The sequence below is a fragment of the Camelus ferus genome, chromosome 1 (assembly GCF_009834535.1).
Source record: "Camelus ferus isolate YT-003-E chromosome 1, BCGSAC_Cfer_1.0, whole genome shotgun sequence".
NCBI classification, from domain to species: Eukaryota; Metazoa; Chordata; class Mammalia; order Artiodactyla; family Camelidae; genus Camelus; species Camelus ferus.
The window spans coordinates 7,049,382-7,072,032 of NC_045696.1; the positions used below are offsets into that span (position 1 = coordinate 7,049,382).

At 48.0% G+C, this 22,651-nt stretch overlaps 1 protein-coding gene across 2 annotated transcripts in view; it reads left to right on the plus strand.

The window, feature by feature from the left end:
- KCNJ6 (potassium inwardly rectifying channel subfamily J member 6) overlaps window positions 1-22,651 on the plus strand; it is a 256,311-nt gene that overhangs the window by 222,383 nt on the left and 11,277 nt on the right. The window lies entirely within an intron of this gene.

The window sequence follows — 22,651 nt, forward strand, 5'->3', positions numbered from 1 at the left end:
CGACTCTAGCCAGCGCAGGCCTTGGAAGCCAGATCAGGGTCATTTGGGGAGGGCATTCCCAAGTCCCAGATGCCTGGGGGTTGGTGGGAGATGGGGGTGCGTGGAGCCCTAGGACTCCTCATCTCGGGGAGGAAGGCCAGCACAGCCACCAGCACAGGGGCACCCCATCCACTTCCTCAACCTCAGAAGCAGCCTCTCTCCATCCCCTGGACCTTCAGGTGGAGCAGAGCAGGGCCATCCTCCCCGTGCCCTGGACCTTCTCTCCGGGGCCAGAACACGAGCGCCAAGACACTCCCCAGGGCTGAAGGAGGAGCGAACACCCCTCATTCTTTCCAGGGTCTTCCAGCACCTTCCCCAACAGGAAGGGCCTGGGGGCCAAGCGGTGTGGGAGCACCTCTGTCCTCACCCCAGCAGGATAGCACCCCAGCCAGAAACCAGGCCGAGGGTCTGCTCTCCAGGGCAAGGTCCAGGCAGGCAGGCTGGAGAGTGACAAAGATGAAAACTGCTCTTGGATCCGAGGCCCGCTCCCAGCTTCCGAGAGCTGCTCCTGGATCCCTCCCTGCAGCTCTGGGCAGCCTGGACGGGAAGATGGAGGTGGCACTGAACTGCCCATTTCAGAAGTGGAAGCACCAGGGGCCAGAGGTCAGCCCAGAAAGAGGGCCACCGAGTATCTTTCACACCACAAACCAACCTGGGTCTGCAGCTGCGCCCTCGGTAGGACCCAGCAGAGAGAGGGGAGACAGTGGGGACATTGAGGCGGGGCCCTGAGCAATCATCAGGGGTCTAAAGCCAGCGAGCTCAAACCTGGCATGCATCTTCCAGGGAGGAGGTATTCAAGACTGGATGCAACACAGAAGGAGCCCTGAGCGGTCTGATGAAGGCGCTGGCCTCCGGGAGTAAACACCTGCCTGCAGCACTGGGCCAGGAGGAGGGGGTGGTGGGCAGCGGACGCCAGTCTCCAGGGCAGGAGTGCGCCTTTTGTGGGGCACAGCCACATCGCCCTGCACCCAGATGCGAGCTCCTGCGCGGCTGATGTGATGTGCACGCCCTGTGCCTGCCCAGTCCCCGCCGGCTGGGCCAGGGTGATGGCCAGCACCACCGGCTCTGTCTCTAAGCCCACAGGGTCCCATGTGTCATGGGACTCGGAGAGAAATCGAGAGACAAGGGTGGTCGTGCGATACCAAGTCCATGCATTCCCGCTCTCCCCCTGGGGCTGGGCTGCACATGTCAGCAGCCAACTCCAGAAACAGGAGAGGAGATGGCAGGGACAGTAGCTCCCCCCAGTGGAGGGACAATGTTCTTCAGAACTGGCCCCAGCATCGCACCTGTTGGCCTGGCCTCCTACCCGCCTCTGTCTCCTTTCTCTTCCATCTCAAGGCTGGGCTCTAGGTCACGGTCTCAGAGGAAGAAATGCTGTCCCTCACATGTGAGTCACTGCCACCAGGAATGCCCTGGTCATCAGGAAGAATCAAGGTGTTACTGCGTCCAAACTGGTCCTGCTCAGCCCACAACAGGCCAGTAAGTCAGGAGACGAGGTGTTGGGGCAAGGAATAACGACTTTATTCCACAAGCCAGCAGACCGAGAGGATGGCAGACTAAAGTCCTGAAGAATCATCTCTCTTAAGTCAGAATTCAGGCTCCTTTTATACTAGAAAGGGGACGGGCTGTGGTTGGTTGTTGCAAACTTCTTGGTGTCAGAATCCTTAGTTCTTGCAGCTGTCCATGTAGGTCAGGTCACAGTGTCCCTGTAAACCCCCAACAAGACAAATGCTATTCTCTGTTCTGCAACTTCTTATCTCTACACTAATGGGAAAGTGTTCTACCCTTAAGGGCCAGAGCCTTGAGGACGGGCTCTCCTGCAGATTTCAGGCTCTAGGCCACGTTCTGTCACAAAAGGTGCAGAACCAGCAGGACTCAGCACAGGAGACCGAGCCCCGGGTTGGAGCCAAGGGAACAGACCTCATATGGAGTCAGGCTTGTTCCTCCCTATTACAAAGGGAAGGCCTTGCATTAAGGCCAAGAATCAACTGAACAGTAAAGGGAGATCACTTCCTATCACTTCATAAAATGAGAGTTTTAACTTTGCAAAGAATTTTCCCGTCATTCCTCTTGTTCATCCTCCCCCACCATGTCCATCCTCTCTCATCGTCTACACTGCACGGCCTGCATAGAGATGTACATGAAATCCAGAATTAATTCTTCCTTGGAATAAAGAGTCTGTTGAAATTCTTGTAAAGAACATCCAGTGAGTTCATTCCGCTCCTTTGTAAATAACAGCAGCTTTGATTTGCACGTCACGTTCAGAGGTGTCATCTTGGAAAGCGGAACTACTTCAGAGAGTAACCTGGCTACCGCTGTGGAGGCTGTTGGTCTGGGAGCTCAGGGGCTCACCTCCAAGCCCTGGGTGTCAGTTAGCCTCCTCACTGTCAGTAACACGCGTAACGCACAACCACACGCTCATCCACGCTCAGACATACTTCCCTCACACTCACGCACACACTGTCTCCCACACACATTGTCACATGCACACTCACACACTCAATCCCTCTCTCTCTCACACACACACATACACACACACACACACACACACGAGCTGGAGCACAAAGACAAGTGTCACAAGCCCAGGCGGGACAAGCTAAGATACAGTTGGACCCAAGAGCTCACACGATGTCGTGGGGGGACCTTGCCTGCCTCCGTCTCTCAGCTGCACTTCCTGGGTGTTGCCTCCGCGGGCCAGCCGCTCCCACACCTCCCAGGTTCAGGTTCAGTGGGGAAGGGCTAAGGCCCTCTCCCGCCGCTCCCGTGAGCTCTGAGAGCCACCGCGGTAGGGTCTGTGCTGGAGTGGGTCGACTTCACACTTTGAGGACCGTCCTCCCTGGCATGGGGCCATCTTACCTGCGTTCTCCAGGAGTTGTTCTCACCGAGGCTACGCGTCCCTAACTTTCTGTGGAAAGTACTTTGGTCTCTAAAGCGGGTTATATACTCTTACCCGAGGTAGCCTGTTAAAAATGAGAAATATTACCTAGGAGGGTAAGAAGGGCAAGGTCGTTAAAGGAATACTTCTGCTCAGAGGACCAAATTAGAATGACACCAGAACTGGGGGCGGACTAGGGGAGAAACTGTGAAAGAGGACAGCCTATCAAATACTGACTGAAGTCCCACCGTCCCAGGTGGATGCATATCCTGCCGTTACAGAGCCTCGCACACTGGGCGGCTTAAACAACAGAAAGCTGGTCTCACCGTTCTGGTGCCAAAGTCCAAGATCAAGATGTTGGCAGAGCCATCTCCATCTAGGGGCTGTGAAGAAGGACCTGTTCCTGGCCTTTCTCCTAATTTCCGGTGGTTTCTGGCTGTCTTTGGCATCCCTTGGCTTATAGATGTATCACTCTGACCGCTGTCTTCTTTTTCACATGATGGTCTGTGTGTGTCCTAATTTCCCGCATTTTAAGGACACCGGTCCTGTTGGATTAGGGCCACCCAATGACCACATTTCAACTTGACTAATTGCATCTGCAGTGACCCTGTTCCCAAACAAGGTCACATGCTAAGACACTGGGAGTTAGGGCTTCAATGTATGAATTTTAAGTGGATGCAAATCAACCCATAATACCATTCATCCTGGAATTAAAGACCAGTTGATAACAGTAGTTTCCCTAAAGCATTTACATGCATCTGCTTTATTTTTTTGCAGAAGCTTGCCTCCGCTATCAATCACTCACCCTACTGCCCCCTTGAGTATTTTCATCCTTCCCTTCCTCTGTCGTAACACCCCCTGGGGACAATGTGTGCTTACAGACCCCAGCCTGCTGGGGCAGCCCAGCCAACACCCTCCCACCCTCACACCCTGTGGCCTCTGGCATCGATGGTGACGAGTTCACAGCTCCATCTCAACCACAGCCTCCACCCTGTCACCTCTCAACCTTACCTCCAACCTTACCAACCCATTGATTTTACTCCAAACCGCTTATCATATCTTCCTTTCTCCAGCCTAAGGTCTTCACTTCTTTCTTTATCCAGCCTAAGTTCCATGGCCCACCATTTCAACAAAATTCTTGGCAGCCATTAAATTTTCCCTTTCACTCTTCCGTTTTCTTGCAATTAATGTTGCACCACCTGGAAAAATGTCAGCCTTGAAGGAAGCCAACCATCCACCTTCCCTGAGCTACCCTGGAGCAGCTGATCTCTGCTGGATGATCCCCCACACACAGTGGGCAAATGGGCATCATTATAAATTCATGGCACCCAACCTCAGAAGACCCTTCACCACCAGCCAGTAATACCACTGCATTTCTCTGGTCAACTTGCTCTCCCAAGCTCCTTGAGGAACACTTCAAACTTGCTCCATTCATATTCCCTCAGCAAATAATCGTATCCCTTACTTCATAAAAGAAATTGAAAACATCAGATGAGCATTCCTCGGTCTCCCCTAAACAAGCCTATGAACCTCCCTCTGTCTCAGTTTATCCTTTCCTTTCTTCTCATTGCAACAGAGAAGGTGCCCCTCCTCCTGTGATGTCAGTTCCTGCTCCTATGCTTTGGATCTCATCCCCTCTCTCCTTCTCTAAAACTTGGGGTGACCAACCATCCTAGTGCACCCAAGACTACTCTGGGTTTTGCACTGAAAGTCCTGGCTTCCAGGATACCCTTCTGACCTGGGCGAACAAAGACAGCATTCACCCAAAAACTCTATTGATAACACCCTCTTTTTCCTGAATATTCAGCCTCTCCCTTGCCTGTGAATCCTTTGCCTTTGTGTCATAGTGCTCAAGTCCCTTTTATTAAAACCAAACAGAGCAAAACAAAACCTTCTCTGCTCCCGCTACACACAAATTAAGAGTGGTCTGTATTCTCCTCCTCTCTCATCTCTTTGCCACTCACACCTCCCGTCCGTGTCTGACCCCACTGCTCGGCGGACACATCTCCTCAATGACCTCTAGTCTCTAAATCCAGTAAAAGCCAGTTCCAGTCTTCATTTTATTTGTCCTTCCAGCAGTTTTCAGTGTTGCCCACACTTTCCTTCTGGAACTGCTCTCTTTCCTGGGCTCCGATGGCATCTAACCTTCACTGGTTTTCTTCCCGTCTGTCCATCTCTTTGGCTCTTGTTCAAGCTCAAAATCCTGTAACTATCCGTGAAATGTCAGAGTTCCCCAAGTTTCAGTCAAAGCCTCTTCTCCCTCATCTTATTCTGTCTCCAATTCTCATTCCCACTCACAACTTCAGTTACCCTACACCAGTGACTCCTACGTTTCCCCTAACCCAGACATATCCTTGGAGTTCCAGGATGCTTTATCCAACAGCCTATGTGAAAGCTTTTCTTAGGGCTTGGGCTCCAAAGGCACCATAACTCAACATATCCAAACTCAACTCACAAACACTCCCTAAATCCGGGCCTCTCCTGGGATTCCACATGTCAGTGCATCACCCCACTGTCCATCTAGCTGCTCAATCCAGAAACCTAGGAGACATCTGGTACCACCCCCATCTCTAATCCAGCTTCAAGTTTGGCCTATGTCAACTCCCATCCCTTGAGTCCATCCACTCTCTCCCTCTCTGTGGCCATTCCACTTGGCCTGCCACCATCCATCTCTTGTCCAGACCGTCTGGAAGGCTCTCCCTGTGCCCTCCAGCCCCCTGTCCAGACTGCAGCCCTTTCCAAAGCATAGATCAGGTCCTCTCTGGCGCCTCCTTAAAACTCTCCCAATGACCCCTATTGCTCTCAGAGGAAATGCTGGTTTATGGGCATGACCCGCAAGCCCACATGTGTGGCCCTGCTCCCCTCTGCAGCCTCGTCTCCCACCATAGCCACCCCACCACTCTCCCACCACAGGGTCTTTGCACACCCTGCCCAACAACTCCTTTCTCTCCCCACTTCCCTTCACTGGACAAGGATCATTCTAACACCAAGAAAGCCTCCTCTGCTTACCAACTTACCCCAAGTCCCCCACCCTTTTATATGTCCATATCCTTCTACACCTTCCTTGCATAAAACTCATTACAACTTATATACACCGATCAATGTTTGTGTCCAAACTTGTGCCCCACAAGTTTCAAGAAGGCAGGATTGTGCCTGGTTTTATTCATTAGTATGTCCTATAATTACCACAGTACCTGACTCACATAATAGGCACTCAGACTTGCTGGATTACTGAATGCTTTATATATATATATAGCACCTGATCTGGGCCAGCAGTGGGAGTGAGTTCCCAATAAATAAACAAACAAACAACAAAAGATTTGTGCAGTGCCACTAGAATTAAGTGTCCCACTTTTGAGATGTTGTCTAGATATTATCAAATATTTATTGAGCCTACGATTTGCAAAAGATACAAAATCCTATTCAGGTTACCTGATTCAGGGGCGAGGGTGGGGGTACAGAGTGATATTTACTAAGCTCCAGAGACTTGCTGCCTAGCTGAGGAAATAAAACTCACATTCATTTTTTTTTATAATAGTAATAAATAAAACCCTTAAAAAATAGTCAGGTGAAAAACAACTGAATATGACAAGACCCGAGTGAGTGATACAGACAACAAATGACTCAGAATTCCTGCGGCTAACGCTAGCCTGGATGCTCAGAGAGCCCTCCTCGTGGCGTTAGATTGGACTCTGACAGGCAGAGCAGGAGAAAGAATATTCCAGAAGGGAGGAGGCTGCCTCCCTTTACTGCGAGCCTGTGATGGGTCAGGCACAACTCACTGCACACTTGTGTGGTGCACCTCACAGCAACCTGGGAGGTGTTCTTACTCCTCTTGTACAGATAAGGAAACTGAGGCTCAGAGAGATGAAGTGACTTGCCCCAAGTCACACAGCAAGTGAGAGGCAGACAAGGGCAGCGTACTCCCAGCAACGGCTCTCAGCCGTCGCCTCCCTGCCCAGACCCACCTCGTGGGGGCAGATGGCTCAGAGAGGGCAGGAGGGAGCTGGCCCCAGACATTCCAAGCCGGCCTAGCATGGGGTCAGACAGCGTCCAAGCCGTGCCTCACTGCTCTGCTTTTCTAGAATGCAGACACGCCGGGCAGATTGTTTTAAAAAGAGCTGGAATGAGAGTTCCTTGGTTATTTCCACAATTGAGGACATGCTTTTCTTTGTCAAATCCAAAAAGAGATAAATAGACAGACTCTCATCCTATGCCACCAATCTTAGCAATATTCTGTGTGCTTTACCTAGTCATCTGAGGATATTCAGTCCTTCTAAGAGTCCAGGACAGAGCTAGTCTCCAGGCACCTAGACAGAGAGAGATGGAAACCAATCTACTGGGTTTTCTCCCTGACCCAGCAAGCATCTCTTCCATTTCTTCCTATTAGAGTGACACTGTCACTTTGTGAAATACAGACTTCTTATCAGATTGCTGAGTCAGTGAGGTAGAGGGAGCTCCCAGGTCAGGTTGTTAATAAAAATCTTAAAATCATATTTGAAGGACTGCCACGATGGAATAGTGCATGAACAGTTCAGAGTCAATTAAACATTTAACTAAAAAAAAATTGAAGGCTTTGCTATAAATATGTAACCAAGGAAAGATACTATAAAATGGTCAAGTGGAAAGTAACGCAATCACAAGTCTACTCTGCTCCTCATTAGAAAGCAGAGCTGGAAATGAGAGGGTGAGAGCAGAAAGGCAGAGCTGTCAAACTACGGAGACTCTCAGTAGGTTCAAACCATCCTGCCAAGAGTTGGGAACATCCCTGCAAAAGCAAATGCACCTAATGAGATGCTGCTGGAGGGTGTGGTGCACCCTGCGGGCAGGAGGGGTCCCCATAGCTTGAAGAGGATGGACCACCCTCTGTGCACCGCTGTTGGGATCCCGGCTTGGGGTGAGTACCTTCCAGGCAGAAGGACCCCCCCAGTTGCATCTCCTATTGACTCCCCTCCCACACTCTCTGCCTGAATCCCATGGACCCAGGCGCAGACTCACCTCCACTCCAGACCTTGGAGGCCCATTGTTTGATTATCTGTCTCATCTTGTTCTTTCCCATTTTTCCATCCATCCATTGATTTATTGAGCACCTGCTATTTGCAAGGCACTGGGTAAACACTGTGTGAGGGAGAAAGCTTACTGTTGAATAGGGAAGGGGAAAGTGAGGCAGATACGCAGATAGCTAAGGTATCAACAGAAACTGAGCTGGGATGTGTGGGACCCCAGCTCAGTCCTCCGTGCTCTGGGCTTTGGCCTTGAACGGTACTAGTCACTAAGGGTTCTTTTCTTCTTGGCATTGTCTCCACGCCCTTCCCAGGCTTAACACTTCCAGCTGACACCCTTCTGTGCAAGCATTTTAGTGTTTTTCAAAGTTGGCCTGCCACTATACATTTTCTGATTAATGCAGATCGTGTCATAATTTATTACTTTCACACACATTGGTTTACACTCCTTATCGGTATTTTCACAGCAAAGTAGTCCTTTGGAAGTGCTGTGAGTTATCAAGTGAAACACAGGGCCTCCAATGAACTGAGAAACATTCCCCCAGCCCCTCTCCACCAAAAAGACTATGAGGGACACAAAGCACCAAGGCCATCCGCGGGAAGCAGGGCTGTACCGCCCATGAAGCCCTTGGGAGGGGCACCTACCTAACGCACATAGAAGATGTTCACTGAATCAAGTTCATGCCATTCAGTCACCTTCTATTCAGTGATGTGGAATAAACATATGAGAAGTAAATGTGGCTAAATCAGAACCCAGGCTGGTTCGTTTGGAAACAGCCCCTTCAGAAATGTCAGGAAGCGGCAGCCCACCGAAGGCGATCAGGAGTTCACGGCTGCATCTCTGCAGACAGACAGCCTCTGGCCATGGACCGCTGTCATCCCCACTGCCTCCCGCCACGAAGGCCCTAGTTTCCAACTGATATCATCATGGTTTTGTCGTGGAGGGCTTTTGCAACTTACAAAGAATTCCTCTCTACGTCTCCTTCAGTTTCCCACTCGATACTCCTTACTAACTTCTATTGAAAAGTTACACACTTGTAATGAATTCCAAGTCTATGGAACCACACTGAACACTAAGTGGAAATCGGAGGCGTTGCCAGAAGAGAAAGGGCATCACGTCTTCCTCTTAGAAATCCAAGTACTAGGATTCCGTGGGTCCAGACTTCTCGGGCCTCTTCCCCCACAGCTCAAGGACATTTCTGTTGCAGAAATGAAACAGAAGTCAAAGGGAGGGAAAGGAGAAATGCAGTGATTTTAATATTTCCAGTTCTTTAAAATAATAACTTTAAAAATCCAAAGTAATGAATCCAGTGTGATGTGACTGTAGAAATGAGACTCTGGGAAATAACGAGAAACAGGGAAGGAGGATGGTTTTCATCCTGTTGTCGGGCCGGGGAAGGCCCCATCACATCCGTGCTCCGGGAAGCAGCACAATATGGAGACCCTCTGCACTGAGAGCAGCCGTTGTAAACACGTGCCCACGGACAGGCTGGTTAGGAGAAAACGCTGAGAGAAGGAAGTTTGATTATCCAGAAAGGAAAATAAACTCTTCTGGTTTTCATCCCCCAGTCTAAATATTAGCCAGATGACGCTCCCCGAGGCCGTGGACCAGTTCTCCAAGTTGATGCTCACGATGTGGGCCCTTGCATTCCCCAGAGGAAAGGCTGGGCGGTGTCCCCCACTACTCCCCTGAGGACCATTGTAAGTGCTCGGCAAGCAAGTGGCAGCTCACGGAGGCTTGAGCAACGAACACCCACTACTTGCAAGACTACGGCCCCAAACTCTACAGACACAGCAGCCTGGCCTCACCATTCCAGCCTCCACCCTCGCAGGCAGAGCCTCCTCCCCCCTAAGTCCCTTCCCAGCCTTGAGCCCCAAGTCCCTGCTGCTTTGAGGAGCACTTTAATTCTTGTGAAAGGATTTGAGAAAGGCAGAGGGGGCGCTCCAAGCTGCCACCCCCACAAGTTCCTGACACCGCCCCGGGAACTGCACGCCTCTGTGCCTCTGTGGCCGCAGCCGCCCAGCTCCCTCCTGGCAGCCTCAGAACAGCACAGATAACACGCGTGACACCTGACACCCCGCGCTGGCTCAGACCACGTGTCCCAGGTGGAGGTTCAGGGAAACACAATCACTGTTAGCGATGCTGTTACTTCCTCGTGCTCCATCTTTGTAAACCAAGCCTCGGACCCGCCCTCTAGTTCCACCAGATGCGCGCTGTTTTAAAATAGAGTGTATCCAAAAAAAGAAGGCAACTCGCAGATGTAGAGAACAAACTAGTGGTGACCAGTGGGGAGGCGGAAGGGGGAGGGGCAAGCTACAGGTAAGGGAGTCAGAGGTACGAACTGTTAGGTGTAAAAGAAGCTACAAGGATAGACTATACAACACAGGGAATAGAGCTGACGTTTTATAACAATTATAAGTGGAGTATAACCTTTAAACATTGTGAATCACTATACTGTGCACCTGAAACTTATGTAATAGCGTACCGCAACTATACTTCAGTTTAAAAAACGATAAACAAATAAATTAAATAGAATGTGTCAATAGAAGAGTCGAGGCTCAGTGAGGCCAATAGATCAGGACACAGTTGCCATTGCAAAGACGATTTGTTACAGATCCCAGGAGGAGGGGACACGCCACGCCATGGGGGTGGGGGGACATGGGAAGCACCGGACTGACTAGGAGACAGAGGGAGGGGGAAACTACAGCAAAAGCTCTTATTGTGATTTTCGTGGGGAGTGTTGACCTTTAAAAAAAAAAAAAAGTCTACTTATTTTGCCAGCAAAATGAGTTTATTCAGGAACAGAGAATTGCAATTCAGGACAAGCAAACTATGGTGACCCACAGGCAAGTCCCGAGAACAGAGGAGGGGCTTGAAAGAGGAAAACTGGGGAGCACTGTGGGGGTCTGTTGTTGGCTGCAGGTGGCGGGCAGCTTGTGTCGTGGGGTCAGAAGGAAATCTTTCTTCCTGCTGGGTCTGTAAACTTCAGAGCTTTCCTGTTCCTTTTTAAATGAGATTTCCTTAACTAAAAATAAATAAATACATAAAGACACAAATGAATTTATTTACAAAACAGAAACAGATTCACAGACATAGAGAACAAACTTATGGTTACCAGAAGGGAAAAGGGGATGGGAAGGGATACACTGGGAGTCTGAAAACACTAACTGCTATATGTAAAATAGATAAACAAAAAGTTTCTACTGTAGAGCACAGGGAACCATATCCAATATCTTGTAGTGACCTATAATGAAAAAGAATATGAAAAGGAATATATGTATGTATATGTATGACTGAAACATTATGCTGTACACCAGAAATTGGCACAACATTGTAAACTGAATATACTTCAGAATGAAAATTGGAAAAAAAAAAAAAAGGCTAGTTTCTAAAAAGAAAAATGAGATTTCCTTCATCTGTTTCCAGAGAAGGGAGGGGTGAGGCAGGGGAGGCAGGATGAGGACTGGCTCGTCTGGGTGACTGCAGTGGACTCTGGGCGTGGGAGCTGCCCTGGTTGTCTGATCCCTGTCTCTGGGGGGACTAGGGCAGGTGAACAGTGGCCCGGGAGCCTGGAAGCCCTGGGAAGGCGGTGGTTGGGGGTGTGGGTTCTGGTCTGTATTTGACAATCACTCTCACAGGCAAGTGGGTTACTATCTACGTACAGGGATTGGCTAACCCTGGGAGGGGCGGTCCCATCAGGGCCAGCAAAGCCCCAGATGCCAAAGCATCAGACTTCCGGAAATAAAAGACATGGTTAATAAAACGGCTAAGGACCAAGCCATGAAACATCCACAGAATACTGCTGTCCCTCCCCATTCCAACCCTAACAACATACACACCCCCTCAGACAGGTCTTCATATTTAATAGGACACTCTTAGAAAGACCCCAAAATTCACAAGAGTCAAGGAAACGAGCCAAAATAAAAGAATCAAAGCAGCGCATCGAGGATACAGTAAGGATCACACAACAGCCGGTGCTTCATGGACGGTGTCCTAGATCAGGGACGTGTTAAGGACGCTGCACTGGGCTGGATACCCACGTGACATCCCAGCTGACACACGGTTTGTCTTCCTCCCACCCGGGCAGAGGAGGAGTCCTGCCTCACCCTTCAGTCTGACCCATGCACACAGTCTCCACCGCGCTGTGCAAGTACCGCTGTCACAGCGAGTCTGAGCCGACTGCTGAGCCGCCGTGACCCAGAATCCCGGCACCTGCTGTTCCCGTCTCTCGAGAACGAGAACGCGGCTCAGCATCGCCCCGCACGCCGGCTGGAACGGACCGGCCTCCCTCCCGGAGGAACAGTGAGATGAGATGGCAGAGATTAGCCCGAGGGGGAACACAGTGTGTCATTCGGTTCCTCCTTCCCTTAAAAGGCAGAGCCAAGTAAACGCTGAAGCTCCTGGAACACAGTTATCTCTCCAGGATAACGACAAGCTACAAGTGTGAATCCAAACCCATGGGTTGGGCCTGTACTGCCCGACTCCCAGTCAGGCTAGAACGCGGACACCTGGTGGTGACTCAGAGCCAAAGGATGAATGATAATGTGGTTTATTTCACCACACGAAGTTTCCATCCACTTGAAATGATTGATTCTTGTGTAACATCAAAAATCCAAATTTAAAACATCAAACCCACCTGGTTTCGCATTTTTCACCACAAATGGTGTGCAATGAAGAATGCAGAGATGGGGTGATATATACTTTAAATCAATACTTCAAAATGGGATTCAGACTAAAGCAGGCGCGGGTTTTAACGGTAGGATGCGTGTTTACGAGGATGGGTTTGTTCAGAAGGCTTGCCTCACGCTCTGAAAACCAAACCACATTTTCAACAGGTCAGGAAAGAATCCAGTTTGGAAGAGAGGATGCAGGTTCCTTAACAGAATCGTGCATAGAAGTCACCCCAATTTCACTGACTGTTCACTGTTAGTGGAAGAACAAGGAAATTCCAACAGATCGCAAGAATGTCACTGGATTTGTGAGTCAATCTGCAAAGGTCTTGTTTGTTTTTAAAAATCTGTTGCTTTTGGTTAAAAAAAATTTTTTAGGGTCAGTTTTTTCAAAAGAAAAGCACCTGTTTTCTTGCAGTCAGCGTTTCTCACCCTGGTTACTTCTTCCCTTGCCGGGCAGCCCCCCTCCCCCCCGTGGGAAGGGCACCTCTGAACCTCGCTGAAAACGTTCTGAGGAGAGGAGGGAGGGCAGGAAGTTTGGCCATTGTTCTGCAGGAATGCCATTAACTCTAAGAAGAATTTAAAATATGCTCAAAACATTTCCTTTTTGTTTTCTTCAATTTTGTTGAGATATCATTGACACACAGCTCTGCGTAAGTTTAAAATGTACAGCATAGTGACTTCCATTGACCATCTTCCTCCAGTTCCCCTTCCCCCTCCCCCACCTCTGATAACCAGACATCTGATCTCTTTTTCTGTGAGTCTGGTGGCTTGGGTTGTTTTCTTTTTCAATTCCACATACAAGTGAGATCATACGGTACTTGTCTTTCTCAAAGCATCTCCTTTCGACAAGCTATTAATAAGGCAGCATACAAACTGGTCCCCCAAGAACACGGAAACTGGATCGCTCTGCAAATTGATCAAATGTGGTTCCTAGGGTATAAAATTAATGCAAACATAAACGATGAAAAGGCAATAAAAGGGTTGTATATCGAGGCCACGCCTAAGCTATATTTAATTTTCAGTTAAGGTGTCCAGCTTCTGTACACTCCTGAGAGATGGGACAGAATCGTAGACTTAAAGGACAGTCAAGAGGAGGAGTTCACAAGTTCTGTTCCCTTCTCACACCTAAATCATCCCCGTGCTAAAAACCGTGGAGAGTCGTACACATTCATCTCATAGGCAGAGACAAATCTCCGTTCAGGGAACTAAAAGCTGTTTTGACAGGTGTTAGAGGCTTTGGATTCTTGGCCAAATCAAATGCAAATCAGTTGATGTTCTTTCTCTCGAGTAACCCATGCTGCCTTCACCGAGACCCTTCTCTGCACTGTCAGCTCCCTTAACAACCGCCCAGGTGCAAACTTATGGCAAGGGGCAGTCTAGAGACCTGGGTCACTGGGACACCAAAGGTATCCACAAGATGCCAAAATGAGCCTTTCTTGAAGTGTCCAGTTTTCAGTGGTCACACTTCAGTCCAGAGCTTGTTGCCAAGTGACAGATGGAGACTTCCAGACCTATGGCTTCTGCTAACCTGAAGCACCCTCCTGCCCCATCTTCAGGGCCCAGCTGAAGGCATCCTGGTTCAGAAGCCCTCCCAGCCGGCCCCACCCGGAGTGAACCCCTCGGCCTTTAAACCTGGAAACTCCCCGGGCATCTCATTTCAGCTTTGATCACATGCAGCCTCTAATCCCCTGTTTTGTCTTCCCCAGGTGAAGGCGTTCTCTCTTCAACTGGATGTGTGCCATCATAGGGGTTATCAGTGAAAGAAATGCACGTTATACTTTGTAATTTCCCCTCACTTTTTTAGTTCCCCAAATCTTTACTGGGCACTGACCATGTCCCACTCTGGGCACAGTTCCAGAAATAAAACAGAACAGACCCTGTTTATGTTCCATCAGGGGCTGCAGGCATTTTCTGAAGAGCTGCAATGAGGGTCTCACAGGGGACAGGCGGGTGTGATGATTCAGAGTGACAGGGAGACCTAACTCAGAGCCAGGATCAGGAAGGGCTCCCTGGAGGAGGTGATATGGCCCCGGAGGAAGGGCTCAAGCCAGCCAGGTGAAAGGAGGATGGAGGTCAAGTGCAGGGAGCGGAGACCCAGAGAGACGACTGTAAGAATTCGGGCTTTTATTCTAGGAGCGATAGGAAGTCACTGAAAAGCTCTAAGCCAGACGCAGATATAATGAGATCTCTGTTCCAAGGTCACTCTAGGGGCAGGAAAAGGAAAGAGAGGAAAGGCTGGAGGCAGGAGATGAGGAGATGCCGCTGGAGATGAGGGTGACACGGGTCAGGGTGGTGACAATGAGGGGAGGGAGCAGCGGAGATTCCAGACATATTTCAGAGGCAGGATCAACCTGATGTGTTAAGGGAGTTGATTTTGTGGGGAGGAGAGGGTTCCGTCCGGGTGGTGGTACCGGTGCCTGGAATCAGGAGCCTGGGGGGAGGAGCAGGCTTGGAGGGAAAAATCATACACGTTGCATGCTCCATTAGGGGCATTTACTGAGCCATCGGAGGGAAGATGCCCAGTGGGCAGGTGAATGTCAGGTTCTGGAGATCAGGCTTGAGAGTCAGGCTGGAGGTCTGAAAGCCAGAAGCATGCGAAGAGGGTGTAGACAGAGGACCCTGGAGCCCCATAAGAGGGTCTTGACGGCCAGGAGGACCTAGTTGCTGGTTGGCAGGGTCAGCTACAGAGCCAACCCAATGAGCTTGCACATAGTAGGAGCTCCAAGGTCACTTAATTGATTTTTAGAGGACATAATCACCAATCTGTTGCCTGCCCACAGCTGTGTTTCCATGAGTTTTGGGGTTTTATAAAAAGCTGGACAGGTAGGCTGAGATCACCAGCTAGAGTTCACTTCAGCATTTGTAATGCTTGATTGCCACAAAAGCAATGTAGTCAGTGGTGCATGTAAATGTTAGTCTTCTTGAAGCCGCAATACATGCTTCTAACTCCAGTGAATTACTGTGGTGGGACGAGAGTGCACAGGTCCAGGGAATTGTCCATCTGGATATCCTTTACCTATCAAAAAGATCCTACATCTCTTGCCAAAACTACACCCCAGCCCCATATGTCTACATTGTTCTAATTCTCAAACTCAAAACTTGGAAGTCTTTTTTTCACTAGACTCTTAAAGTCAACTGAAATAAGATGTTAATGTTCAACTATGCAAGACTAATAGAATCACCTAAGCTTTTCTAAACTTCATAAACTCACCGGAGGGCATTCTCAGGATCACAAACTTTATTTTTCCCTCCAAGATGAGGCATTTTAGTTATACATGTCGTTTTTCACTTTATTTGGGAAGGAGGGATTCTAAGCATTTTAAGCCAACTTTTAAAAATATGTTCAAGGAGAGTTAATAATTTTATAAACACACTGTTACTGCATCCAAACTTGTTATTCTGCTCACCGCACGACAGGCCAGTAAATCAGGAGACGAGGTGCTGGGGCAAGGAATAACGACTTTCTTCAGAAAGTTGGCAGACCAAGAAGATGGCGGACTAAAATCCTGGAGAACTATCTTACCCAAGTCAGAATTCAGGCTCCTTTTATACTAGAAAGAGGAGGGGCTGTGGTTGGATGTTGCAAACTTCTTGGTGTCAGAATCCTTGGTTCTTGCAGCTGTCCACATGGGTCAGGTCACGAAGTCCCTGTAAACCTCCAACAAGACAAATGTCTCTGTTCTGCAACTTTTTATCTCTATACGAATGGAAAAGTGTTCTGCCCTTAAATGTCAGAGCCTTGAGAACGGGCTCTCCTGTAGATTTCAGGCTTTCGGCGACATTCTTTTACAAAAGGTACAGAACCAGCATGACTCAGCACAGGAGACGGAGCCCAGGGTTAGAGCTAAAGGAACAGGTGTGATATGGAGTCAGACTTGTTCTTCCCTAGGACAGCAACACTCAGACAAGTAGAGTCACAACTGACTTTCTCTACAACTGAAATTAACTCTTAAGCTCCCTTTCTGCTCCCTAGTACAAAAAGGGGTGGGGGAAGCCTTAAATTTGCCCATGAAAAGGTAACTTAGTCACTTCTAACTTTAAATGCAGTTAATTCAGATCTAAACTACCATTTGAGATATTCCCCCTCTGCCACCCCAGGAGCAATCTGAATTCGGGTGAGTTATCCATCATTTTGGCACAAGGGATGGGGGATATGGCCCAAGCACATCCTGTCTCCTTGCTGCTCCCCCCAAGGTCCTCGGGGCATCACATGACATCTTTGTGTATGATCCAGGTGCGCACCAGGTCCCCGTGTGCCTCTCCCCACTGGGCCCACCAGCACCTCCACCCTGTCGCTGGCAGGATGTGGGAACTCCTGCCCACGCACACTCCTGCCTGCACACCAGCAAACACAGGCACTTGCATGTACACACGGTGCACACGTGCACACCCACGCCCAGCCACTCTGGGGCCCGCCCCACACCGCTGCAGGACACTCCTCTCTCCGCGCTTGTCCAGCCCCCGCCGCCAGGCTGCTCCGGAGCCCAGCCAACCCCAGGCTGCTCTGCGTTGCCTGAGATCTGCCAGCACCAAGGAAAAGGGCCCAAGTGCTGATGGCTCCCCCTCAAACTCTCTGGGGCCCTTTCATCTCGGCCCTCTTCCCACACTTAGGTCAGGCCCAGGGCAGGGGATTCTGGGCCGCTTCTTGAAAATCCTGGCAGTATGCAAACCCTACTCACAGCACCCCTACCAATACCTCCACTCCATCCCTCTCCCCAGCTGGTTTCACAGTTCCTGATGGCCCAGTGGTACAAGAAGGCTTCAATTCTCATAGCCGTGGCTTCTGGAACTCCCAAATCCTTTATATTTTATCCCAACCAAGTTTTTCTCTGTTAATGAAAGTTCTGCTTTCCAGGCCACGGTTGCAACTTTGGCCTTAAAGTGTAATTTAGTGTGTCAAAGCTGAGAGCATGGGTCCAGCCTCTCCCCACCCAGCCCACGAAGCTAGGAAAAGCTTTTACTGGGTGGGTGGGAAGACACAGGGCAGCCAGGGACAGCCTGGGATCACCAGGAATAAAACTGCATCTGAGACCATTCCCAAAGATTTTCCCTCTGCATGATCATGTGTCCCTCCATGAAAATTCAGACTGCAGGAATCAGCTCTAAAGTGTTGTGTCCTTGACCAACAGAGAGCACAGCGAAAACCTTAGCAATCTGGCTGGAAAAGGGAACCAACACATCAGGGCAATTTGGTGCCAAGGTTAGACAGACAGTTTTAGGATGCTGAAGACAACCAAGCTAGAATGCTCATGAGGTCTGTTGCCTCTCATAAGTGCAAAGTCCATGGACAGATAAGGCATCTGCTCCCGGTCACCTTTTCCTGTCTCCCTGCTCTCAGAGCCCCAATACGGCCACCAGCAGCCACGAGGGCTGTATGTGCCCTGGCTCCCAATCATGGGGGAGAGCTCCCTTCTGTCCATCACTCTGTGCAACGGTCTTAAATTCATCCTGAATGAACCATTGAGTGAACCTCATTTTTTTTCTGGAACCAATGACTGTGGCCAAGAAAACTGAGACGGTCAATAAGCTTAAGCCCAGTGGGACCCAAAAGTTCACGGTCTGTCACGGAGGGGTGCACCTAGTAAAACTCTGAGTACTTGTAAGAAGGGGATATAGGCAACAAATATTCACTGCAAATTCATGATTACCTTCCTGTCTTAATCCTCCTTTGTTTGTCTGATCAACCCACTCTCCCACTCTCCACAGAAAATTTCAGATCTTCCCCCACCCACTTCCTCCTTCACAAAGAAAACAGGGACTTCCAGACAGAAATTCCCTCAACCCTTTGCCAACACATCACAAATCTACCTGGACCAACATCCATGAGCTGTGAGGACAGAGGGGTCCGTCCACCCTGACTTCCCAGCTTTGCTCATCTCTCCAGAACCACTAGCTACCGACCACCTCTTCTCCTACCTGGAGGTCGAGCCCTGCCCACCCAACCAGGGCCTTTTCCAACAGTATTTGAACGTGGTCAGGTGTCTCATGTCTTTAAAAACTCACTCAGTCCCATATCCCTTGCTGAGTATCCTTTCTCTCATATTCATGATCAGATTTTTGAAAAACTTTCCTAAATTCACTCAGCCCATTTCCTCACCTCAGACCCACTTCTCAAACCCCTTCACTGGCTCTTTTACCCTTCAGCTCTTACTAAGCTGACAATGACCACCATGTCTGAAATCCAGTGTATACTTTTCAGTTTGGGTTTTACCTCCTCAGTTTTGGGCACTGTTAACCACCTGCCCTTCTTGAAACATTCCCCTCCCAAGGCTTCTGCAACCTTCCACCCTTTGGCTTTCCTCCTATCTCTCTGGCCACTCTCTCTGTCAACATCCTGGGCGAGCTCATCCTTCGCCATTCATCAAATGTTAAGTCTTCACAAGGCTTATTCTCATCCTGTTTCTCTCATCGCATACCCTTCTCTTGACAATCTCATCTGCCCCCAGGCTTCAATTCCATCCATATGTCGCTGACATCCTGATGTATATACACAACCCTTGGATTTGAGACCTGATTATCCCAATGACCTCCTCAATATTCTTGCATATCCTAAAGTCACAATAAAATGAACATTCCTCCAAACTAAACACACTATTTTCCTGTACTCAAGATTCCCAGTGGCACCAGCATCCAGCTCATTGCCTGAGCTGGAAATCTGGGCTTCATTCTTGGCTTTTCCTTCTAACTCACTCTCACGACAGAGGTCCATCCATTTGGCCTCCTAAACTTATCTTCAGTGTATTTCAGCCTCCCCATCTCCACTGATTCTTCTCTAGTTCTGATAACCATAATTTCTTCTTTGTGCCATTGAAGCAGCTTTCTCGATATCCTCCCCACCATGTACTTTGCCCTCCTCCAAGTCATTTTTCCCTCTGTAGCTAGAGCAATATTTTCATTTGGTACCAAGCTCCCCTCACCTACATCCCAAACACACTAGTCTTTCAGCTTCTGAGACACCCTCCTACAACAGAACCTTCCTCTGCCAGTGCTGTTTCCTTGACTACAGTGCACTCATCCCCACCTCACTCATCCCCTTCCTCGTCCTTCAAGTCTTAGCCCAAAATGCCACACCTTCAGGGACACTTTCACTAATTCCCACACCAAACCAAGTGCAGTTCCTTCGTTATGGTTTTATAGAAGAATCTGCCTTTTCTTCACTGCATTGATTAGAGTTTTAATTTTGTTTTTATTTAGATGTTTATTCCATTTTCAGTAGACTATAAATCCAGTGAACCCAGGGACCATGTCATCTTTTGACTCTCAGAATCTGCCAGAATGCCAGACACATAATAGGCCCTCAATAAATATGTGATGAATGACTAAACAAATTACTATCACCTGGGTTCCTTTATTGTTAGCCACTAACAAATATTTATTGGACATATTACCAACCACTGTTGCCAAACACTATAGTAGGCGATGGAGATAAAGCGGTAGCCAAGACAGAGCTGCCCACAGGAACCCCTGCCCCTAGACTTGATAAGGTATAAACAAATATGGACAATTGCAATTCGGTGAGGAAGATGCCAGAAGGGTGAGCAGTGGCCACTGGGGAAGCACGTGAGCTGCTTACAACCCAGCTGCAGTTTAGCTAAACTCTCCCTTCCTATTCTCTGTTTTTCCTTAAACTTCTTTGTCCTCACATGCATGCACACACCTTCCCTAAAAGCAGCATTGTTTTATTCTTTTGATTTTGCTTCTCTTCGTGTTGTCTGAACCTGGGATTCCACGAGCTTCAGTGAGTTCCTGAGCACCCGACCATTTGCAAACTTTTGAATGTATGCGCATTTTTAAGACGAGAGGATCAGTGAGTTTCCCAAGATTCCCAAAAGGGTCCTCAACTAAAACAAGTTAAGAACCACTGCCTAAAAAATGCAGAATAACGGGGGACATTGAAGAGATGAGTGACACTTCAAACACCAAGCATCAAAGAATATTTTGAAGTGTTCACAGCACAATAAGGCATGAAGTAAACCCTGACATCAACTGGAAGATGCAACATGCCATCTCCAGATCTTTCCCTGTAGGGTTTTATCCCATTGGAAAAAAATCAACATGTGACAAAACACTTGATGTACGGGACAACTGCTATTGACCAATGCGTCTAATTCTACAAGCAAGGTCAGCTTTTATACTTGACCAAGGGAAGGAAGGGAACTAAGAGAATTGCCAGCGATGTCCTCAAGCAGAGCCCAACGTTAACACTTTCATAGGTGAACTTTCTTGTAGATGCTGTCATACCTTTACTCTGGTCATTATCCCAGTGTGACAGGTGAGGAGTAAGGGTCATTAAGCAGCCTATCCAGGCCACACTGAGACCCCGGGCAGCCCAGACTCAAACCTGGGCCTGTCTGCCTCCAGCTCCCAGGGGTCAGCGCCACTATATCATTGGGGATCCTATGATAAAAGGAAATGAGCACACCCAGAGATTCCACATTACTTTAGTAGAAGGAAATCATCATACAGCTTCTTGTCCTAAAATATATTTGCTCCATAGAGTCAAAATGAGAAATAAGAAAGTGTGTACATGCATCTTAGTGTTCATAGCAGCACTACTTACAATAGCCAGGACAGGGAAGTAACCTAAATGTCCATCGACAGATGACTGGATAAAGAAGATGTGGCAAATATATACAATAGAATACTACTCAGCCATTAAAAAGGAATCAAATAATGCCATTTGCAGCAACATGATTGGAACTGGAGACTGTCCTACTTAGTGAAGTAAGCCAGCAAGAGAAAGAAGAATACTATATGGTATCACTTACATGCGGAATTTTTTAAATAACACAAGTGAATTTATTTACAAAACAAACAGACTCACAGACATAGAAAACAAACTTATAGTTACCATTGGGAAAAGTGGATGGGGGGATAAATTAGGAGTTAGGGATTTGAAGATACTAACTACCAAATATAAAATAAAGAAACACAGGTTTCTACTGTAGAGCACAGGGAACTATATTCAATATCTTGCAACAGCCCATAATGAAAAAGAATAAGAAAAGGAATCTATATATCTATTTACATGCATACACACATGTATAACTGAATCACTATGCTGTACACCAGGAACTAACACAACATTGTAAATCGACTATACTTCAATTTTTAAAAATGCAAACAAGGGGGAAAAAAAGAATGTGTGTATATCTATGTTTGCTTATTATTACAAAAGGAAACACAGGAAGAGTAAGGCAGAAATTCATGAAAAGGGCCACATACAGGAGGTGGGCAGAAATGGGATAGAAAGAGTAGAGATGGGAATGAGACGTTTCTGAATATATCTTTTTATGCTGGCCTAATTTTTGGACTATTTAAACGGTTTACAGTGTCTTTTTTTTTTTTTTAAGAAAAAAAAAGATGACAAAAGCAAATCCTGAAAGGAATTACAATTAGAAACAAATGAACCGAACTAGATATAAAACAGATAACACGGCCACATAGAAAAAAGAATGAATTCAATAGCTTTTGAACTCACTACTTTGATGGTACTACCTCAGTGGAAATAGCCCAAGATTAAAAAGAACTGCACTTTTTAATTTTACCTTATAGGTTTGTGGTTGACGGTGAAAAGGACCAAGCCCACCTGTACTATTAACAAAAGGTGGTTTATTCAGACCATAAGGGACAATCTGCTACTAACTCATTCCTTCCAGTAGAAACTCATAGAACTTTGAAGGGGCGGATTTTATAGAGTAAAAGGAGTGAAAATGAGTCCGTGATTGGTGCATGTTTTGTTATAGAGCTGTTGGAAGCAGGGACGCTTTCTGGTGGGTTTTCAAGCTCCCTGGGCAGTCTGTGATTGGTTAGCACTACCTACTGGTACATACTGGGGGTTTCTTAGAAAGTCACCTGGGGTTTCTTCTTTCAACTGGAAGAATATCTGGTCTTCTGCTTTGAGGTCCGAGTCTTGTAAAAACAGTTCCTCAGCAGACTTCTTGGTGTAATAACGCCAAAACTGTTGGTAGGATAGAGTCAAAGATAAATATGGAGCTTGTTGGGAACTGGGAACCATTGGAGAAGAGAGATACAAATATAGAATGGGAGAGACTGAAGA